Here is a 23,299-nt window from a genome sequence, read left to right as displayed (position 1 = left end):
TCTTTTTCTTTCTCAAATTTATTTAATTAAAAAACTTTTTTGTAAGGGTGTATTTTGCAAACTTACTGATGTTCTGTGGAGGGAATTAAACAAACAAACAAACAAACAAAGTCCTGGTATGGCGTCAGAGCTGAAGGGGCGCTTAGGTGCTTGTGAGAGAGACCTTTAATGACCTGTTTCGGGAGCAATCTTCCTTACCATAGAGAAATCAGATGTCATTTGAAAACGCCCCAAAATGAAAGGTGCGCTAGCTGCTGGTGAGCTAGACTACCTGGGAATACCACTGGAATAAGATCTGGAGACATTAAAGTATCCAATAAGCTTTTTGCCACACTTCTTTTTGGAGTTGTGATAGGATTTAATTCTACCTGATGAACGTGGTGTGTCTGATCCCAAGAAGAAAGGAATGTTCGTCAGAGTTTAAAGTAAGATTGCTTGTGGTGGTTGTTGGCTTTTGTTTTGTATTTAATATTAGGGGAGGATGAAATATTTTAACTATTTCAGAAGTGTGCCTATGAACCTAGAAATGGGGATTTTTTTAAGGTGTAGATATTCCTTAGACAGGGAAAACTCAAAATCTTGTAATTGAGCAGAGAAATAAGAGTTTACAAGAGTCAGTCCATGCTATAACATACTTAAGAGATGACTTCTAGTTACTTTGTATTTGGTAAATATTCACTCATTCATTAAATTCAGCTTAAAATGTGTATGTATGATATACATGCTTATGTCTGTAAACATACATGCATACTATATATGTATAGGCACATGTAGATTTGCATGTATGTATATGTGCATAGAATTTTGGGATACACAGGAATATTTAAATGAAGTCTCTTTCTTCAAGAATTACCATCTGGTTTGAGAAAGCAGGAATGTGAGGAAATTTTTGTGACACAAGATAGCTGCATGGATTGGGCCAGCGAGATGGCTTGGTGGGAACAGGTGCCTGACCACCTTAATTCCATCCTCCAAACCCAAATAGGGGAAGGAAATGCCTCCACGCTGTCCTCTGACTTGCACACGTGCACCCTGCACAGCCCATACACACACAAAATAAATAAATAAAAATGTAATAAAAAAATTTTAAAAGCCCAACTATTGGAGAGAAGTGGGGCTACAGAGTGTAGAGGCCATAATGGTTCTTTTACTTAGTAAGTTGTCAGGAAGTTGCCTGAAGAGGTTTAAATGGACTGCCATCCTCCCCACTTGTTTTGGGCCTTGGGTTCTAAATTAACTTCCTCCTTGCATAGTTTTTGGTCTTTCTCGGCAGGTGATTTGTTTGTTTGTTTGTTTCTCCTTGGGAAGCTAACAGGGTAGTTGTGTGACATTTTCCCACTCTTGATCAGGGATTGGTTGTCCTCAAGTTAGTTTCCATTTCTTCAGATGAGCGTTCTCAACGGAATCCTGCTTGCAAACTATATCTGGTATGAACATGAGGTTTTTGTCCAAAAAGAAAATTATTGGTGGAAAGACGTGGGCAATCATTTTTGAAATGGCCAAGGAGTCTTGGCCTGGACTTTTTATGTGGACTTGGCCTAGCACAGCCAGGCTCTCCTAAATGGCCAAAAGCACTCTTTTTTTTTTTTTTCCTACTTCTTCTTCTTCTTGGTTCCAGACTTCTTTCTAATACTTTAGGCAAATGGAATAGGAAAAAAGTGAGAGGTGGGTACAGTCTCACAGTATTGAAGAATTTAACAACATGTTCAATTCACGAACCTTTATGAACTTTTTAGATCACTATAATTCAGTTTTACAGACCTCTAATTTAAGGCATAGCAGAGGCAAAGAATTACAGACTGCCCAGGAGCTGGAAGGACTGGGCGCCTTCTCCCTAGCCTTACCAACAGTGAGATTCCGAGAAAGAATTTTCTTAAAAAGAGATTCTGTTTTCCACAGTTGTGAGTTTAGGTGGTGTGTTTCTCAGCTTGTTTGTATTAGCTGTCTGGGGTTGAGCTGACATTTTTCAAATATTAAAGCAGTAGTGTGCCTTTTGAGGAAATCTGAAATGTAAGTTAACAGGAAGGGTACCAGAGAGTGCAGGAATTCCTGCACATTACAGGAAGGCAAGTCACAGGAAAAATGTGTCATCTACACTACCCGGGCGAGAAAACTATTGTTATCTGCCAGAATGGTCTTCTTAGTGGGAGAGAGAGGGAGGGAGAGAGGAGGGGGAGGGAGGGAGGCCCGTCTAGCATCTCCTGGTTTACCTGAAAATATATGTTTGACTCTTTTAGAAGCCAGTCTTTCTCACTTCTTTTCCTATTCACCTCAAAAAAACAACAGGAGCTTATTTGAGTTAAATGTAATCATAAGTAAGTCATGTAAGAAATGCTCACAAGGCCGACTTCAGGAGGGAATAGGGATATAGCAGGGACACTCCCAACCTTACTGAGTTAATCTCTGTTTCTGTAATTCATTCCATCCTGGGGAACCAGATGTGTAAATTTCTCATTCAGCGCACATGCTTTTGTTGGGTTGTATCAGATGGACTTGTCATGCTGAGTCTGTAACCTGAGCTAGTGTGTTTTATAACTCTGGACACCCAGTCAGAATAGGCACCTTGGGCCTCCTGCGTGGTGTGTGGTGTTGTTGCCTACAGTTCTTTTTAATATGATGCATATTAGCTAAATGGTGTGTGTGTGTGTGTGTGTGTGTGTGTGTGTGTGTGTGTGTGTGTGTGTGTTTGTTGGTGATGCAGCTCCTCCCAGATACAAGGGTTGGGATTCTCATCTCTTTGTTTTTCACAGATTAATACCATTTTAACAGAATCCTCCATCTGTGAAAATCTAAAAAATCTGCAAGAAGTATTTTTAAAACTTTAAAATGTACATAAATAGTACTTCTTTATTATAGGAATATTCAATAGAAGAGGAAAACAAAAAATGACTAATTACTGCAGAATGCATTGTGATATATACTCTTTCAGACTTTTGGTTTGTACATATGTATGTGAAAAACGGAAAAGAAAATGTGCATCACTGGTGTCTGTTAGGCTACTTTTTATTTCATTTACCAAGATACTATGAAGTGTGTTTGAGTCAGTGTTTTTCTACATTTGCAATATCCAATTCCTTTGCATTTTCTAACATAGACTTTCAGAGTCTGCTTACTTCAGTATCAGGCATATTGCTACATGTTCCAAGGCATACAATACCAATAGACTAAATTCCAGGGAGTCAACTGCAGATTGTGGATGTCCACTTCTCCCTCATCCCCCAATATTTCCTCTGTATTTCAGATACTAGGCTTTTATTATCATTATTGTATAAATGGTCCCTATTCATTGAAAAATTTAAATATAAGAGAAATTCATTGTAAGAATATACGACTTGAGCCAGCCGCACATCTTCAATACTGGAACTAGGGAGGCAGAGGCAGGTGGATCTTTTATTTGAAGAACATCCTGGTCAACATAGTGAGTGCTAGGCTAGCTAGGACTGCATAGTATGACCTTTTCTTAAAAATTACACACACACACACACACACACACACACACACACACACACACACACACTCACACACATACTCACCTTAAACTACCCAGAGATAATTACTGTTCACTTTTGATGACTATCTTTGTAGATACAGTCTTAAATGTGTTATTTTACTGTATGGAATAATTTCCTTAAACTCTCCCATGACTCCTGGCTGTCTTCCCACATTAGTACACATACAGTAGCCTCATTCTTTGTTACGGTTTCATATTTTAACTTGTAAGAACACAGTCATATACTCAGTCTTCATGGACTTTCTCATAGTTTCCTTTTTATTTTATTTTTTTTTATTTTTTTGAGACAGGGTTTCTCTGTGTAGCTTTGCGCCTTTCCTGGAACTCACTTGGTAGCCCAGGCTGGCCTCGAACTCACAGAGATCCGCCTGGCTCCGCCTCCCGAGTGCTGGGATTAAAGGCGTGCGCCACCACCGCCAGGCTCATAGTTTCCTTTTATTTGCAGTTATAAACAATGTTGCAAGGAATCCCTTGGACATAGATTATTGCACATTAGCCCAGTTACTTCTTAAAAAATAAAACAACAACTTTGTATTAAAAATATTTTCATACAGTATATTTTGATCCTTTTCTTTCCCCTCCCGCAACTCCTCCCAGACCCTCCCCACCTCTCTACCCACCCAGCTTTATGTGTTTCTCTCTCTAAAAGCAATCACAGAAACAAAACAAAGTCAACACAGACAAGCTGCAAAAAGATCAATAAAACAAAACCGCCAAAACAACAACAACAAAGAAGTACACGGGGTGTCCATTTTGTGCTGGCCAACTACTTTGGGGCATGGGGCCTGCGCTACCATGTGGTTGATGTACCCACATGTCCAATTCTTTCTTTAGGGTTATTCCTAGAATTGGAAGTCCTGGGTCAAAGGGCGTGTATGGATATGTGGTTAGGATATTCTACAGAGAGTCGGAGCTCTCTCAGCTCTCCAGTGATATTTGCCAGTTTCTGTCTCTTCTCTTCAAGCATTATGGTAAATATTGCCAAATGTGTCACTCTCCAGAAAGATCATATTTTTCCTCCTCTTGAGTTTAATTTGAAAAAAAAAAAACCTTTGCCAACTTGATAAAAGATATTTATATTCGATTCCTTCTTACATTTTTTTAAAGTAATAAGTTGAAAATGTTCACTTTTCTTGACATTCCTGTTTCATTTGTTGCTCCCCCCTCATAAAATGTATCTTTAAAATCTTCACATAAAGATAAAATTATTTTTAAAGTTAGGCCAGAAAAATCCCAAAACTGTAGAGGATAGATAATCATGGGTTGGGAGTTGGGTTCTATGTAACTAAACGATTTTATCCCTTGATGAGTTCTAATTTTATTTTGACCAAAATGTCTTGTGTACATTTCACATATTTTATAATGTAAACTCATGTTGTTTACACTGTCGATAGCTGTCCAGACTCACATAAAAACAATGAAAAAATATAATGATCTGCTTTGAATTCCAGACCGAGAAATGACCTATTTCTGGGTGTGCCTGGACTTTTAATTACCTCTACAAAGAAAAGTAGTCTTTCTTTAGTTTTGTAAGTCATTTTTATGTAGCATCTGGCTGTTTTGTGGACATTGTAGAAAATAATGAATTGTTTAAGTTTTAATTACAGGGCTAATCCCAAGGAACAATTGATTTAAATTTACTTCGTTAAAACAATTAAGATTGCAGTTAATTCTGTTGACCTCACAAGTTATGTGCCAGACAGGTGTGATGTATTCTTAGCTTAGTTTACCCTTAGTAACCCTGCCTGCCTCCGGATTCTGGTTCTACCTGATGAGCTTTAAGAATAAGAAAGGAGTTTCCGGCACAGGCTTGTCACTCTAGAAAGGAGCAGACTGAGGCCTTAGAATCAATGCATTGCCACAGATAGTGCAGCCGCAGGTACACGCAACTCTCCTGATTCTTCACCCAAAGTTCTTGTCACTGAACTACACACCAGCACTCACAATCCACATGTATACCCCTCCCCCTCCCTCGGAATTTAGTGTATTTTACGTTTTTCTTTTTGTTTGCTTTGTGGGGAGCAGGCTGGAGGGGGTGGGAGGGGACTGATGATACAATTATCAGAGCTTATTATTCTTTGCCCAAGAAATGGTGATCCATGAATCATGATGGTAGATTTCTTACCAATCCTCTGCCAAAAGATGTTTTGCAAATGCTCACAGTCTCATTGCCAGTTGCCTGCAGAGAACAGCTATGAGTTTTAAGCTCTATAATTACTGTTTGCCTTTTATGGACTATTTGCCTTTGAAAGATCTTGCTGGGTAGATAACCTTCGTATATGGCTTTGCCTCTGTAACTTTCAACGTTCTGTTGTGTTTATTGATAATTGAAAATTGGTGTTATTAAATATATTATTTTTCATCAGTAAGGATAGTTGTTATTTTCCCCCAAAAGGTTTGGGGTAATTAAACTATAAGCACAGTTGCCTTTACTCTTCCTTACTTGCATCCAAAGTCTCATTATCTCTTTGCTTGATCATTTGGAAGTTGCAAAAAATAGCATAGAAGTAGTGGCTGAAGGAGTGTCCTTCCTCCTACATAGCCCGCTAAACAGACTTAAAGGTTGCATGGTCCTTTACTACCTTTTTGTTTTAAAACTATGCAGAGGGGCTGGGGAGATGGCTCAGTGGTTAAGAGTGCTTGTTCAGCGATCATGCGGACTTAACTTCGAAGCCCCAGCACCCACATTAAAGACTGGGCAGGATTATATGTGCCCTCGTCCCCACTATTGGTGGGTGGAGACAGGTGAATTCCAGAGCTCCATGGCCAGCGAGCATAGCTGAAATGGCTGCCTTCTGGTCCAGCTAGAGATCTTGTCTTAAGGTGATAAGGCGAGGAAGTGTAGTGATATACCTGCCCTCCTACTCTGAGTGCGTGCCTAGGTGTGGCTACCTGCACACTCACAGACATGTCTCCCACTTGTATAGCACACACACACACACACACACACACACACACACACACACACACACACACACCCCAAGCATATAGAACCACACACAAACAAAACAAAAGGGAAAATACTATGCTGAGGATGTTGCTCAGTGGTAGAGAAGGTGCTTACTATGTGGCCCCAAGATGAGTTGTCCAAAGGAGCACAGCTGGTAGGACGGAAATGGATGTCTCCATGCCCCTTGCTGCTTTCGGTTTCAAAGTCTATGGAGCCTTTGAAGGGTTATCAGAGGCAATTGAGAAAATGTTAGCAGTAGGCTTCCCTCTAATAAAACAGATCTACAAGCATAACCACCCAATGCTGTGTGTGTGTGTGTGATTCCTCACTTCCTCCTTGACTACCACTGCTGCCGTTGGCCACCCCTGCCTGCCTGGATTTTGTTTCCTCAGATGCTCTTCTCTTCCTAAACTTGTCCAGGCAGTTTGATGTATAGACAACAAGCCCGCTCTTCTCATTTTGAAGAGGAGCTTCCGTGAGTTACTCAGTTAACTGTGCCCAGAGTCAAGGGTCAAATAGGTGTTTGTAAGCATCCTTCTCGTTGGTTTTGCTTTCTGGAATGTCCATCCTACTTCAGTCAGCTCTGGGGGCTCAGTCTTAGATGTGGCTCCCTCCATCACGTCCTTCCAAAACACTGTCCCTGCCATGTCTCCCATCCCCACTCCCCCACCATTGTTGTCAGTATTTGTTAGAGTCACTTTTCATGTTTAAGTTTTTAAAATATCAAAGAAACCCTATGGGCAGATACTAGTATCCTTCATTTACAAATGAGTAAATTAACTATATATGTTTTCCCCCCGTGGACTGATGGGACATGGAGGTGGCAGGAGGCAGGAAGCAGGAGGCAAAACCAGGCCTGTTTCACACCATTTCCCAGGCTTATAACCAGCAGCCAGAAAACTAGAGCTTCTGTGCCAAATCTTATGAACTAAACCAGATTCCCTGCTTGTTTCTGATGGTGCCAACGGCCTAACCCAGGGCCTCATGCATGTTACACCTGTCCTGTGGAGCTGTAGCCCAACTCCAATTTAAATTTTTTAGATTGGCTGGGTGGTGGTGGCGCATGCCTTTAATCCCAGCACTTGGGAGGCAGAACCAGACGGATCTCTGTGAGTTTGAGGCCAAGTCTGGTCTACAGAGCAAGATCCAGGACAGGCACCAAAACTACACAGAGAAACCCTGTCTCAAAAAAAAAACCAAAAAAAAAATTTTTTTTTTTTAGATTGACACCTAACATTTAGGGTATAGTGTATAATTCAATAAATATATACAATGAGTGGTGATCAAACTCAGGTAATTGTCATTTATTTCCATTTCTGTGTACAGAGGATCTTTAGACTCTGCTTGTCTAATTATTTTGAAATATATATAATACATTTCTTTCAACTATAATTATCTTATGGGGCTGGGACAATGCAAGCAATTCTTCCTGAGCTGGAGAGGATGCTCAGTTGGAAGAGGGCTTGGTTGGCAGGCACAAAAACCTGAGTTTGATCGCCAGCACTGAATAAAAAGGGAGTGGTGGTGAGCACCTGTAACTCCATCACTTAGGAGGTTGAGGCAGGCGGGGCAGAAGCTCAAGGTACCACCCTCGGCCACATAACAAGTCTGAGACTAGACTTGGCTCTATGAAACCACATTTCAAAAATAAGTAAATAAATAGATAAATAATAAGCCAACATAATTAAGGAGAAGAAGACACAATTGCTTGCATTTTACTGTATTTTGGTTTTCATGACCAGCTTTCAACAATTGCAGATAGCCACAAAATGATATTTCATGCCACTGGGACAGATATGTAGCATTCAAATTCAGTATTTATAAATAAAATTATAAAATTATATTATGAAACAACTATGGTTGCTTAGTTTCTGTAGCTGGTATTTGCTCTGCAGTATTGGGATTGGGTAGTTCTAACAGAGATTCCATGTCCCACAAAGTAGAAAATATTTATTGTTTGTCCTTTTCTGAAAAAGTTTGCTCTGACTTTACTCAGTTGAGGAGTGGAGTCAGCGGGGTCTTGTTCTGACAGGGCTCCCAGATTGTATTCCTCTTTGACTTTAAGGGGACGTTGTTAACCTGGGTCACCACTGGTCTGTCATTCCTGCAGCCACCTTTTCGGCCCAGCCTACAGGAGATGTCTGAGTAGCATTTCTCCTAGCTATGAGAATTTAGGCCATTGCACCTTACTGCCCAAACCAGCCACTCCTCCTTTAACCCACCAGGGATCCTTTTCTATTCTGTCTGTGCTTCCTGTTGGCTTTGCATTTCTTTTTTCCTCTTCTTGAGAAGTTGTCCATTCATTTTCCTCCTCACATTCTCCACCCTCTCCTCCTTGAGCCCATGTGTTGTTTAGAAAGTGCATTCAAAGCCCCCCTCATGTTATCACCTACGTCTGGCTTCAGTGACTTTCATCATGACCTGACCCAGGGGGCTGCATCGATTTCTTTGTGTGAAGATGGAAGTCTTCTTCCATGCTAGAACAGTCTTCATGCTACACAGAGAGGTTTCTGGTTCTCATCGCCTGAAAGTGCTGGGATGTTTTCTTACGTTTATCCCTAACCCTAGTGGCTTGTTTGACGGCAGCTCCTTGGTTGTGTTGTGAGTGTCTCTTTGCTTATAGAGCTACTCAGGTCATATGGACTGTGTATATGGAAGAAGGACAGTTGACATAAAGGTTCTGAAAGTGAAGGAAGGTAAAAGGCACAGGAGGCCGGAGACATTTTGGGATGAGACCAGGTTTGTTAACCTAGGTTGATTAAGTGACATACAGTGAAGGTGCTAGTTCCCAGGATCCCAGAAGGGGGCGCTGCTGGGAGTTCTATCTGTTTCAGACACTGGACTTCATGATGCCTGTGAATTATATCAATTCTCCCTTTTGCTCAGTGAGGTGATATCCCATTTTGTAGATGGGAAAACTGAGGCCACAGAGGTTAAGAACTTAGATGTCAGACTGACAATGGCAGAGCAGAGGTTTTAGTTAAGGTCAACACAAGTCTAGAACCTGAGCTCAAGTCTATTCCACTTTAGGGGCTCCTCCAAGATAAATTTGTGAAACCCTTTGTACAAAAGAAGTGTCCGCAGATAGAAACTCTGATCCGAGTCCATAGGAGCTTAGATAGATTTGGGCATGCCTGAGCCCAGCATGGTAATTAAGAAGGGTGATCTGTGTCTAGCTTTTTCTAAGTTCCTTTTGACGTGTCCCTTTAAGTGTCTGTTGAGCGTAGCTTGCTGAGTCTGAGTCATTCCGACTGCTCAGGTTGAGTTCCAAGCGTCCATTTCCATTTGGTTGAAGGAGGCCGATTACAGTGATCTCCTGACAGATATTGAAGAGTGTCTCCTGGAGGTTCACACTAAAGCATTGGTGACACATGGTTCTGTTCGCTGATTATAGTCCTGACTATCGAGAAACTGGGTAGATTCACACCTTGTGTGTGTCTAAGGGATACTGCTTCAAACCAGAACACAGCTAACCCTTTTGCCTTGGTTATTTCCTTTCTTCCTGGTTATTTCTATGTAAATATATCAAGTGCAATTTCCTTGAAGTTATGAATGAAACCGTATCTCCACTGTTTTCCTCTTGTATTGGACAGTATGAAGAAACCTGAGATTACATTTGTGTAGTCAAGGAGCTAGAAGAATTTGGGAATGACTATTTATTTATTATTTGCTTAATTATTTGAGACAAATCCTCCCCATATAGCCTAAGCTACTTTTGAACTAGGTATGTAGCCCAGGTTAGCATTGAACTCATGGCGATCCTCCTGCATCTACCCTCTGAGTGCTGGGATGATAGATGTATTCCACCATGTCCAGCTAAGAATCTCCTTTCAAATCAATGACTTCTTTCTTGACTTTTCTTCCAGCCACAGCAAAGCTGTCATACCTATCCATCAAACTGTGCACAGAAGATGGTTATTTATTCTCTTCCTTTAGTCTCTCTCTTCTAATCACAAATGAGATGACATGAGTTAGGTATAAGAGCAAGGCTAGACTCTGAAGAACCATTGGGAGTAGGTTCATAAAAACCAATGCATGTGCAGAAGCAGCTTTTCTGGAGGTATTGGAAAATGATGCATTGAAGACTTCTTTTTGGTTTTTTTGTTTGTATTTTTGAGACAGGATTTTTCTTGTAACAGCTCTGGCTGTCCTGGAACTCGCTTTGTAGACCAGGCTGGCCTCGAACTCACAGAAATCCACCTACCTCTGCCTCCTGAGTGCTGGGACTAAAGGCTTGTGTCACCACCACCTGGTGTAGACTTCCTTTTTAATTTACCCCTTTCTATACTCCATACCCACTTTGCCATTTGATAAACAAAACAAAACGCAGAACAATCCTAGACTCTGGACATATCTAAAGAGGAGACTCAGGTAATGGGTTTGTTTGGAGCAATTCAACACACCACCTTTTGAAAAGTTGTTATGTTTAAGACATTGTGCTGCCAGGAGAGATGTGAGTGGGTGAGTGTGATGCTGGGGAGATGACTCAGCAGTTTCGAGCACTTGCTTCCCTTGTAGAGGACCTGGCTGCAGTTCCCAGCACACACACACACACACACACACACACAGCTCATTATCTCTAGCTCCCCCTCCCTCCAGTGTATCTCATGCCCTCTTCTGGCTTCCACGGACACGTCATGCACATGGTGCATGCAGGCAAAAATAACAAACAAATAAACAACTGAATAAATCTTAAAGTACTGTGCAGGGTGGAAATAGAGATAATACACTCGAGTCTGCTCTTCTAGGAAACCTTGCAAAAATCTACTTTAAACCCTAGCTTCAGAGTCCTCCCCTTCTCAGTGGCGAGGCCCTGGACTAATTCATGGTGCTGTTAGGAAGATTAAACAGGGTTATGCATATAATACGCTTTGTTCCATGCTTGGCACTCATTCTTCTCACATGTGGCTTACTGGACGCGTGTCTGTGTTGGAGGTACTTTGCTATAATCATCTCTCCATAATCAAATTTGTTTCATTCTTCCTTTCCTGTCAGTCCTTAAAGGCATTCTCATGTAGGAGGAGATAAAAATGTTTAAAGTTAGATTTGTCTAGCGTTGGGGAGCCTTGCGGGTAGCACGGAGACCAGGAGAGTCTTCATCATCGGTATGGGAATATTCATGTGATCTTCAGGGTTGGTGAGGATTTGAGGCCCAGATCCAAAGTAGAGGTGGGGAGGAATCTTGACTTCTAATGCCGGTGGCAGAAACCAAATGCTGATAGAGGCAGGGCAAAAGAAAAAGGAAAAGAGGAAATGGCCAGGAAAATACTGGGGAAAGACCTCATTTGTCTTTTGGAAGCACTTCCTTTTCATACCAAGAGAAACACGGTACTGTTTGTAAGTGGAATGTATCCTATACCATGCTTTTTAGATGTGCTTTTGGGTTGTGGAAACTCCAGGAAGTCTGGTGGTTAATAGTTAAACAAGTATATCGTATCAGTCAGGTTTATAGGCACACTGTAATTATATAAGCAAGCTGTTGGTTCAATAATCAACGTCTAGCTGGGTCAGGGAATATTTTCCAGAGCACGGTTGCAGTGTAATTTTCATTTTTTATAACCTACTCACATGCCAGCCTGCCCTTTCAATTTCTTTGTGCCTTTTTCTTTTCTAGAATCGTTTGAAAGAGGAGGAAAATCATACAATATACTTCTGAATTCTCACTTTAGAGTGGCATTCTAGATGATTCTTTGTCTTAGTAAACTTATTCTCTCAAGACAGACATATATACATGTACATAATTTACCTGTTAAACTATATTTTCTGGAAGTTATCTGTATGTATTATAATTGTACATATATATTATAATTGTACAATTGTAATTGTATCTATATAATTATAATTGTAAAATTGTATATCTATACACTGCATATAGATGATATAAAATGACATATAATTTCTAAAAAATACAGTTCGGAAAATAAATTATATTCTTTACAACTGATAGATTCAATTATTTTCTTTTGGTAGTTCAGCTTCAAACCTGGCTCCAAAGTGGGCTTTTTCTGCTCAGTCACCATCTTTCTCTTCAACGACTCTGTTTAGTTAAAGTCAGAACAGTGGGTAAAGGGACTAAGATGAACCACTCCCATTCAGAGCTGTGCAAACCATAGGGCTGGTTTGTCTCATCTTACTGAGTAGTTACAGAGAATGCAACGCCCAGCCAGCTACACAGGACATGTTAGCCATATTATTTCTTTCAGGTGGCTTGTGCAGTGATCTCCTGTGAGATTTTGCCCTTGAATGAGCTTCTATTTTTATAGGGAAAGTAGGGGAGGCTCCAGATTAAATTTTGGAAGTGGTTTCAGAAAAGAATTGAGAGATTTTTTGATATATTTGAGTTATATAATATTTTTTTCTATCCCAGATTTCAATCTTTTTTTTTTTTTATGTGCGTGCTTGTGTGTGTGTGTGTGTGTGTGTGTGTGTGTTCATGCATATTCATGTGGGGGCTGGAGATCAACTTCAGATGTTGTTCTTTAGGAGTTATCTACCTTGGGGCTGGAGAGAAGGGCTAGTGGTTAAGAGCAGTTGTTGCTCTTGAAAAGGACCCCAGTTTGAGTCACAGCACCCCTGTTAGATGGCTTATAACCTCCAGCTTGGGGGGATCTGACACCTCGGGCTTCCTTGAACACCTGCACTTGTACATGCATGCACATGTGCATAAATAAAAATCAAATAATTCTTAAAACACCTTTAATTAGAGAAAAGTCTTCCACCTCGTTTTGTGAGAAAATGGCTTTTACTGGCCTAGGTCTCACTGATCTGGCTAAGCTGGCTGGCCAAGCAGCTCCAGTGATCAGCTTGTCTCTGCCTCCCCAGTGCTGGTATTACAAGCACGAACCACTACAACTGGCTTTCTTTATGCGGGTTCTGGGGATAGAACCTTGGTCTTCAAGCTTGTGTGAAAAGTATTTTACCAACTGAGCCATCTTCTCAGCCCTTGGAGTCTAGTCTTTCTAATGTGATACATCTAAAGATATCAAAGGACAAAGTATCTGGTCAGTATTGAGGGGTGTGAGAATTGGAGGACTGTATCTTTCTTGGTTAGAGGCAATAAGCATTGCTAACCAGCTAACCTGATCCTGTCTACCTTGTATACTGCTCAATGGATACAAAGACAGAATCCCATTTCTGCCCTCTAGAAGCCTGTTGTCTAATGGGATGCATTTGTATGTTAGGGCTGCTGGGACAAAGTACCACACAGTGGGTGACTTGAATACCAGATATTTAATGTTTTGTTGATCTGGAGGTTAAAAGTCTGAAGTCAAGCTGGCAGTAGGTTTTGCTTCTTCTGAGGGCTAGGAGGGAGCTCTGTGCCTCTCTCCTAGCTTCTGGTGGTTTATTGGCAAGCCTTCCTATGTAGACTCACCACCCAGATCTTTGCCCTTCGAGTCAAATGGCATTCTCTCTTGTCTGTGTGTCTGTATTCAAAATGTCCCTTTTTATAAGGAAGCTAGTCATACTGGAACAGGGGCCCACCCGATTCCAGGATGACATCATCTCAAGTAATTACATGCAACCACCCTGTTTTCCAGTTAGGTCACATTCTGAGGTGTTGGTAGTTAGGATTCCAGCATATTAAATCTTGGGGGACATAGCTCAGCCCATGACTTGGGAGAACAAATGCCAACAAACCCATGCTATGTGGTGAGACAAGCAGGTAAGGTACAGAATGGAATGCTTCAGGATTCTAATGAAATAAGTCTTGTGGGAGATCAGGAAGGGAGGATATTAATTTGGCCTAGTAGAATTTGAAGTGTGCTTCTCAGGAGAATAACGAGATAAAACAAGGTTCTTCCTCGCTGGAGGGTGGATGTGTCTAAACTGGGATGTGTTAAATTAGAAAGACAAATGGGCACACACATGTGTGAACACACATGCTGTTGCAATTGATTTCCAAAACTGAGTATTTATTAGTAGTGAGACTAATGAATCACTCTCCGTGGTTGCCACAGGCAACTTTGAGGTATAGAGACACAGGGCAGGGTTTTATGGGTTGAGGAGAGGGCTGCTTTCCCATTGTAACAAGTGGCCATAGTCTCAGTGGAGCAAAGCTTAGGAAGTGAGAGTAGGTCCAAGCATCTGTAGACTAGAAACTTCTTTTTAGAAAATGCCTGTAAGCCCTAATAAAAAAAAAGACTGCATAAGTGTTACCAAGCTTTTGCAATATTGATTAATTTTTGTTTGTGGTGCCGGGCATAGAATCTGTGTGGCCTTGCACATGAGACAAGGATACTGCCACAGAGCTTCATCTCCAGCCCTTGACTATTACCAAAAGGCCGTTTGAGTTGTATGTACATGCATTTAAACTATCAAGCAGCTTTGTCACTGTAATGTAATCTGGATAATTAGCATAAGGTTATATAGTAGAATACCAGGAACCCTTTCACAAGAGAGACAGGTAAGAAAGAGTCATGTGACATAACGAATGCTAAAGTCAGTGGGAAGGGACTTTTCTGTTTCGGAATGAGTGTTTTTTTTTTAAGGAATTTTTTAATTCATTTTACATACAAATCACAGATCCTCCTCTCCTCCCTCCTCTCGCCCAACCTGCCTCCCCCACAAACCCACCCCTCATTTCCTCCAACAAGGCAAGGTCTCCCATGGGGAGTTTGCAGAGCTTGGTACATTCAGTAGAGGCAGGTCCAAGCCCCTCCTCCTGCATCAAGGCTGTGCAAGGTGTCTCACCACAGGTAGTGGGCTCCAAAAAGTCAGCTCATGCACCAGGGATAGATCCTGATCCTACTGCCAGGGGCTCCTTAAGCAGATCAAGCTACACAACTGTCTTGCATATGCAGAGGGCCTGGTCCAGTCCCCTGGAGGCTCCACAGGTGTTGGTCTAAAGTTCATGAGTGTTCATCATCCGTCTACTGTCCCATTGGCAGCTGATGGCAAGTATGGATGCCAGATGGGTAGCCTAGAGAATGTCATAGAGATATGAAGACGGAGCTCATAAATCAGCACATGTACTGTTGGCCACTTAGAGATGCTGTGGAACCAGGTCATCAGGGAAGAGGGCAGAGATGGGATGAACAAATGAACTGACATAGTAAGCAGATCGGAAGGAAATGGATGAAAAAGAAAGGAAAGAAGAAAGAAGGAAGGAAGAAAGGAAGCAAGCAACCAATATGCCTGGTTAGACCTATATTTAAATTAGTTGTAATGTGGAGTGTGAGATGGTCTTGGGATAGGTGAACCAAATAACCAAAGAAGCCAGGCAGAAGGTTAAGGATGAAGAAAGTCAACATGGGAGGGGAATGAACAGCAAAGTCAATTACAAAGCATTGAACGGGGCTGGAGAGATGGCTCAGAGGTTAAGAGCACTGCTTGTTCTTCCAAAGGTCCTGAGTTCAATTCCCAGCAACCACACGGTGGCTTGCAACCATCTCTAGTGAGATCTGGTGCCCTCTTTTGGCCTGCAGGGATATGTGCAGACAGAACACTGTGTACATCTGTAATGAGATATGGTGCCCTCTTCTGGCCTGCAGGGATATGTGCAGCCAGAACACTGTATCCATAGTAAATAAATAAATCTTTAAAAACAAAACAAAAAAACCAAGGCTGGGCAGTGGTGGCGCATGCCTTTAATCCCAGCACTTGGGAGGCAGAGGCAGGCGGATCTTTGTGAGTTCGAGGCCAGCCTGGTCTACAGAGTGAGATCCAGGAAAGGCGCAAAGCTACACAGAGAAACCCTGTCTCAAAAAACAAAAAAAACAAACAAAAAACCCAAACCAAAACAAAAAAACCCAAAAAACAAAAACAAAGCATTGAGCAGAGATCAGGAGTCCAAGAGATCAGGCTGGAGGTGGGGTATTGGGCTGGGGAGATGGCTCAGTGGTTAAGAGCACTGTTTCCTCCTACAGAGGACCTAGGGTTTGGTTTTTAGCCCTCACATGGTAGTTCTCAACTGTCTGTAACTCCACTGCCAGGGGCTCTGATGCCCTCTTCTCGCTGCCATCACCAGGCAGGCAAAACACCCATACACATATAATAATAATAATAATAATAATAATAATAATAATAATAACAACAACAACAGTAACAACAACAACAACAACAACAACGAAGAAACCAGAGTGAAGAATCTAGCCTAGCATAAGCATTTATTACTTATGAACCCTGCATATGAAGAGTGAGCATCTACCTCACCTGTCTCTTTCATCTTCAAAAGCAGGTTGTTCATCTGGCTGCTGTGTGAAGATGTATTTAGAAGAAGCCTGGGAGGTAAACGTAGACAGATACACAGAAACAGAGCAGCAGAGACCAGTTTGAGGCTTGTTCCAAACGAGCCCAGACTTACCTTCCATGCTGGGTACCGGTGCACAGTTCTCTAAGTGGGACCCACGGAGTCAGAGGCAGGTGGGAAGTTTTGAACAAAGCAGTGCCTACCGGTTTTTCTCTCTCAGGTTAGGGAGTACACACAATGGAATACACAAAGCCTCCCCAAGTCCTGAAGGCCCAGCAAGTGTTCTAGAAATTCTATCAAAAATCTGTCGGGGGCTTGCAGAGAGGCTTAGGTACTGAAGAGTTTTTGGCACTTTCCAGACAGCGTTTCTGTGGATGGTCCCTACCCTGTAATAGTTGACTACCAAGTGAGTGAGTGCCTCCACTGTGCGGGGCTCTGCGACCACTAAGCACTTAGAGCTTTGAGGTATCTCCCGTGCTTGTAAAAGTCCAGGAAGTAGATGACGATGTTCCCATTTCATTAAGAAGGAAATTGGAAATCAACTGAATAGCCTCTCCCCCATCATACAGTTAGTGGACACAAGGCTAGCATCTGAATCTAGTTCATTTAGATCCCTCCTTGCCTTCCTCATTTCCCTTTTTGATTAAACCTAGGACCTTTAGTATTCTAGGCAAGCATTCTACTACCAAGCTGCATGCCCAGCCCCGATGTGCTTAAATGCCAAAGTTCATGCTTCTTTGTATGCCACTAGTATGTTAAAACAGTGGACAAAATAGAGCATGTTTTACGATGGTGAAGGGATAGCCTGTCAGATGCCTATGGTGTCACAGGGTGTGGAGGAGGCAGAATAGCGTTAGTGGAATGGCTGCTCCTGCTGAGGGAGAGCAGGTGCAAACCTTTCTGGAGTGTGGTAACAAATGAATGTATGCGGTTGTGTATTTGTGTGTATTTTGTTTTAGCATCAAGTAAAAGAGTCTTCATTCATGAGAGTTTCATTGAGTCCAGTGTAAGAGGCACAGCTGGGCCTGGTAGTTACTAAGTGATATGTTCTCTGACTCCTTCCCTCCACCTTACCCTCCCTCCACCTTGCTCTCTCTCTCTCTCCAGAGTCCTCCTTATGTCTTTCTCTGGGATCATTTCTGCCTCTGCCTTCCACTGTGGACCTGAATTTTGCTTACTCATCAGTTGCACATGGGTGAAAACAGCCACTGGCCCAGAACTGATATGACTTTGTAGTTTCTTTAAAAAAATTTTATTATACTTACTTACTTAATGCCATGCCAAATGTGTGGAAAGCCCAGGGATTATCAGATCTTCAGAGGCACTTCAGCAAGTACTTTTTCCTAGTAAGTCATCTCACTGGCCCAACTTTGTAGTTTCTGTATTTACTGTTCCTGAGTTACTTATGGTCTGTGGTCTGAGATAGAATTCTATATGTTTCAAAACAAATCCTGTAATGAATGGCTGCTGTGTGATTGGCTAGGTCTAAATCAAGTATTCATCAAGTGTTCATAAATTATCGCACACATCACTGTCCACTTAGGGGTGCTGTGGAACTAGATGGTCTGGGTAACTGGGGGGAGATAGGACAAGCAAATGGATTGACACAATAAGCGGGCTGGAAGGGAATGCGTGAAATGAAATGAAAACAACCACAATGCCTGATTAGACTCACATTAATTAATTAATTAAAATTGTCTATAAATTTCATTTTTGATCTTATATTTGTGAGTGTTTTGTCTGCATATATGTGTGTGTGTGTGTTACTCCATGTATGTGCCCGGTTACATTTATTTATTTATATTAAAATTGTCTTTAATTTCATTTTTGATTTTATATGTGTGAGTGTTTTGTCTGCGTGTGTGTGTGTGTGTGTGTGTGTGTGTGTGTGTGTGTGTGTGTGTTACTCCATATGTGTGCCTGGTTACATTTATTTATTTATATATATTAAAATTGTCTTTAATTTCATTTTTGATCTTATATATGTGAGTGTTTTGTCTGCATATGTGTGTGTGTTACTCCATATGTGTGCCTGGTACCTGAGCACATCTGAAGAAGGAATAGATCCCCTGGAATTAGAGTTATGGGTGGTTGTGAGCCACCATGTGGGTGTGGAACCAAAGACCCCTGCAAGAGCAAGAAGTGACTTACCCTCTGAGCCATCCTTCCAGCCCTAATGGTTAGACTTACATTAAATAAAGTGGCATGAGTGCTGTCAGCTCTGATGTTTTATCTTTCTTTTCTAAGGAGTTATTAAGAGTAAGAACTTATTTATGAAGTTGAAAGTGTCAATAATAGGACTTGGCTACTGAAAAGATATATTTCCTTAGATTGATTCATGTTTGCCGCTGTGTGTAGAAAAGGCCATGGGTACAGGCACAATCATTTATTCTGTTGCCAGTTGCCTTTATAAGGAGGCCATTAAAGTCATAAAAAGAATATTAGTAGGGTTGGGAAGATGGCTTGCCTTGAAAGGTCTTGAGCCCCAGAACCTAGGTAACAGAGCCAGGCCTGGTGGCACATGCTTGTCATCCCAGTGATGGGGAGGAGGTAGAGACAGGTCTATATCTAGGGCTTGCTGACCAGATGTCTTAGCCCACTTGTCAAGTTCCAGGCTAGTGAGAGATGCTGTTTCAACAACTATTGATAATGGCACCTGGAGAATGACATCCAAGGTTCATCAGTGGCTTTCATGTGAATACATATACATGTGCACACATCCACATGCATACACACACACCAATAATATCATCTGATCAATCAACTAAGGTCATGCCCTTGACCAAAGAAAATAAAACAGAAACTCTCACTGGTGTTTTCTGATGCCGAAGTGACAAGTGCAAGGTTGTCTAGTGGTGTGAGAATTGTCTAAATAGTCTGCGCCATAGATACCAGACAAGATAGAAAGACAAGACACTGGAATCATATACTTACATCTTAGAAAGCATGTGGGCAGGACACCTTATTTTAGAGATGAAGCCATTCTAACCAAGAAAAAGTAAGTAGAAACGCCAAGGTATTGGTGAGGCCCGAATGGAAGGAAAACGGGTCTTCTAAAATTCACACCTGGACTGCTGGATCTCAGGAACATCTTGATGCTGAATCAGACTTTGACTGATTAAGGAACCCTTGTATGTCTCCTGTAAAAGCAGAAGCTAAATCTTGGGCCTTAAAAGTAAAGAAGGAAGAGCGTGTCAGGGACAGTAGAAATCAGGGTCTCTTTTGATTCAGTCATCAGATAATTGAAGGGGTCCAGTCTGTCATTCTGTCATGCACTCATCAATTCATTCTTCCCCTGGACATTTGTTATCTGGTTTTCTTTGTGGTTCTTGGAGAAGTACTGAGGAGTATGTAGAGAAGAATCTCTCCTCCCTCCGTGTGTGTGTGTGTGTGTGTGTGTGTGTGTGTGTATGCAAAGTATGAGTGTGTGGGTTTGCAGAGGTCAAAACCAGATGTGTTCCTTTATCACTCCTCATCTTATTTTTTGAGACAGTGAAGCTCACATCCCACAGGGCAACAGATGTGCCTATTGACATTTGGGATTTAATGATAACCCCAAAGAATCAATTAAACGTATGGATCTTGCAAGGTGAATGACAGAACGGGGGATTGGAAGGGAAGAGGTAGTGAGAGCAGATCTACTTGGTACGTAGATAAAATGAAACAGCAATAGAGTCTAGAAAATCCTAAAGTTCTGTGTGACTGAAATGGAGGGACCACCAGGCAAAGCGGTCAGCAATGAGCTAGGAGTAGGGATGAGCTATGCCATGAAGTATGACTGACAGGATTTCTTCCAGCAGCTAAGCATAATTTAGTATTTTGGATTCAACTATTCTTCTACATCCCTTAGCAACAGGGTTTTGTTAATATTCTGAGTTTAGTATGGAGAAGAATGCCAAGCTGGCTCTGAAGAGCTTTCTGTTGACAAGTCCACGGCTAACTTTATCAGGAGATCAAGAAAGACACCAACCTTTAGAGGAGAGAGAGTTTGTTTGGTCTGGTAGTTATTGGATGTGGCTGTCTTTAACCAATGTTTGATGATTCAGCTTATAATGGCACTTTGCTGGCTTCTCACCAATTTGCACTTGCCCCTGTTCAACAGGGCATGCCTTGAGGTCTGATTATATGGGCATGTCTCCCACCCTCCTTTTTGTTTTTTGGTGAACTGACTTGACATTTCTGCCTGCCAAGAGCCAGGGAGTTTGCTGGCTCTCCACTGTGTACTTCCTCCATGAGGTCACATTGATGTTGCCTCATTTGAATGTCTGCCATTCTGGAGGTTTCCTGAAGCAGAAACTCAGTCAGTGTGTTCTAGAGCTGGGGACCTTTGGGACCTTTTGAAATCACTCTTCCTATGGGGGAAGAGGAAGTTCTAGGTAGTCTTACAGAAGGACAGGAGGGACTTAGGGCGGTAATGAAATGCAAAACCAGGTGTAAGGGGATCTCTTTCAGATTTCATAATGCATGTACTGTTTTTCAACTTGAGATTTCCAAAGTCTGTATCCATAGCTTTGCTTCGTTCTTAGCAACAGACTTAGCAACTCAGAGAAAAACAAACTGACTAGTTGTCTGTATTTTTAAAATTCATTTTTAGATCTATTTATTTCATGTGTCTGAGTGTTGGACTGTATGTATGTGTACATGTATGTGACCTACATGTATGTGTACCACATTCCTGTCTGATGTCCATGGAACTCAGAAGAGGGTGTGGGAACTTTGTGGAAGGTTGTAAACCAACATCTAGGTGCTAGGAATTGAACCTGAGTCCTCTGCAAGAGTAAGTACTCTTAACTGGATCTGTAATCTCATCCTCTAAACTTTCTCAGGCTTTGGTGTCCTCCTCTGGAACTGGAAGGTCTCTTTATTCTCTGGCTCTAAAGAAATGCTCTATATGGGGGGGACACAGAGAAGCTAAAGTATGCAAAGAGCTCACTGAAATTTACATGCAGAAGCACAGACTCAAGATGCCTGTGTGCTAGTGGGTGAAATATGGTATTCATCTCACTTGTCTTTCTTTCCAGTTTGACCTGAGGAAATCACTTCCACTTCTCTTGTTTTTGGTTGAAGTTTGGAAGAAAGGAGCTACTTAAATCATAGTCTACTAGTAACCTGAATTTATACATAACTGAATTTGGTTGGCTTCTTAAAACAGATAAAAGCCGGGCGGTGGTGGCGCACGCCTTTAATCCCAGCACTCGGGAGGCAGAGCCAGGCAGATCTCTGTGAGTTCGAGGCCAGCCTGGACTACCAAGTGAGTTCCAGGAAAGGCGCAAAGCTACACAGAGAAACCCTGTCTCGAAAAACCAAAAAAAAACAAAAAACAAAAAAAAAACCAAACAGATAAAGTATTATCTGTCTTCAGTCTGCTAAGATATAAGATAAAAGATAAACCTTGGTGTTAATGAAAGAACGGTGTCTATAATATGACCATACAGGGTGTGTGTGTGTTTGTGGTTTTCTTTCTTTCTTTCTTTTCTTTTCTTTTTTTTTTGTGTGTGTGTGTGTGTATATGTGTGTGTGTATGTATGTATGAAGTCTTCATAAAAGGACAACATCCCTTCAGGAGTTGGTTTCTCTTTGATGTCCCTAAAGGTTAAAGAATAATGATCTAAAATGTATTTCAGTCTTTGGAATTGATTTAAAGGGAATAAAAAAGATAGGTCACTGCCAACAGTCTTAGATCCTTAGACAGCAAATGACTCTTTAAAAGAAGCGAACAGCTGTGGGCCTTCTCTGTCCTCTGCAGAAAATGAGCTTTGGAAAGACAATTGCAAATGAACACATCTCATCTAGATTTCATCCTTTTTTCCTGGAGCTTCTGTCCTCACCCCTCCCTTTCAAAAGTAGAGCACTTTAATTCTGTTTCTCCAGAGGATTCTGCTTTTCTTTCATGGATAGGCTTAGGCTTAGGGTTAGGGTTAGAGGATAGGGATACAGTTAGGGCTAGGGCTAAGGGTTAGCAGATAGGATTAGGATTAGAGGTTTAGGGTTAGGATTAGGGGATGGGGATAGGGTTAGGATTAGAGACTTAGGGTTAGAAGGTCAGGGTTAGGGTTAGGAGTTGGGATTGGGGTTAGCGGATAGGGTTAGGATTAGAGTGTTAGGGTTAGGGGTTAGTATAATGGGTTAGTGGGTAGGTTTAGGATTAGAGGGTGAGAGTTAGGATTAGGGCTAAGGATAAGGTTAGGGATTAGGGGTTATAGTTAGGTTTAGGTCTTAGGCTTAGGAGTTAGGTTTAGGGGTTAGAGTTAGAGTTGATGATAGGGTTAGAGTTAAGTGTTAAAGAGTTAAAGTTGGGTTATGATTAGGGTTAGTGTAAGTATGAGGGTGGTTCATGAGAATTTGATGAGAACTAATGAGAAAAATATCAACATCTGTTTATTAAAGGATTTAAAGAGCTATTTTGTTTTTATCTGGTTTGCAATTGTATCCTTAAAATGAAGTTGATCTGGACATAGCCACTTATATCTGTAGTGGAAGCGCTGATGAGGATGAGTTCTGAGACTCACCAAGGGTCTAAGGTGAGCCTGGGCTGTATCGTGAGTTCCAGGTCAGCTGCGCTACAGTGAGCCTCTGTCTCAAATCCCAACTCCTACCTCTTCTCCACACCTCTAACAATTTCCCATCCCAATAACTGGTATAAAGTACT

General features: G+C 41.6%; 1 protein-coding gene across 2 annotated transcripts in view; it reads left to right on the top strand.

The window, feature by feature from the left end:
- Positions 1–23,299, top strand: part of Map2k6 (mitogen-activated protein kinase kinase 6) — a 133,015-nt gene that overhangs the window by 1,148 nt on the left and 108,568 nt on the right. The gene's annotated exons all lie outside the window — the stretch shown is intronic.

This window comes from Peromyscus californicus, unplaced genomic scaffold (assembly GCF_007827085.1).
Source record: "Peromyscus californicus insignis strain IS unplaced genomic scaffold, ASM782708v3 Scaffold_3__1_contigs__length_106647218, whole genome shotgun sequence".
Classification (NCBI taxonomy): domain Eukaryota; kingdom Metazoa; phylum Chordata; class Mammalia; order Rodentia; family Cricetidae; genus Peromyscus; species Peromyscus californicus.
This window is presented reverse-complemented; position numbering and strand designations above follow the sequence as displayed.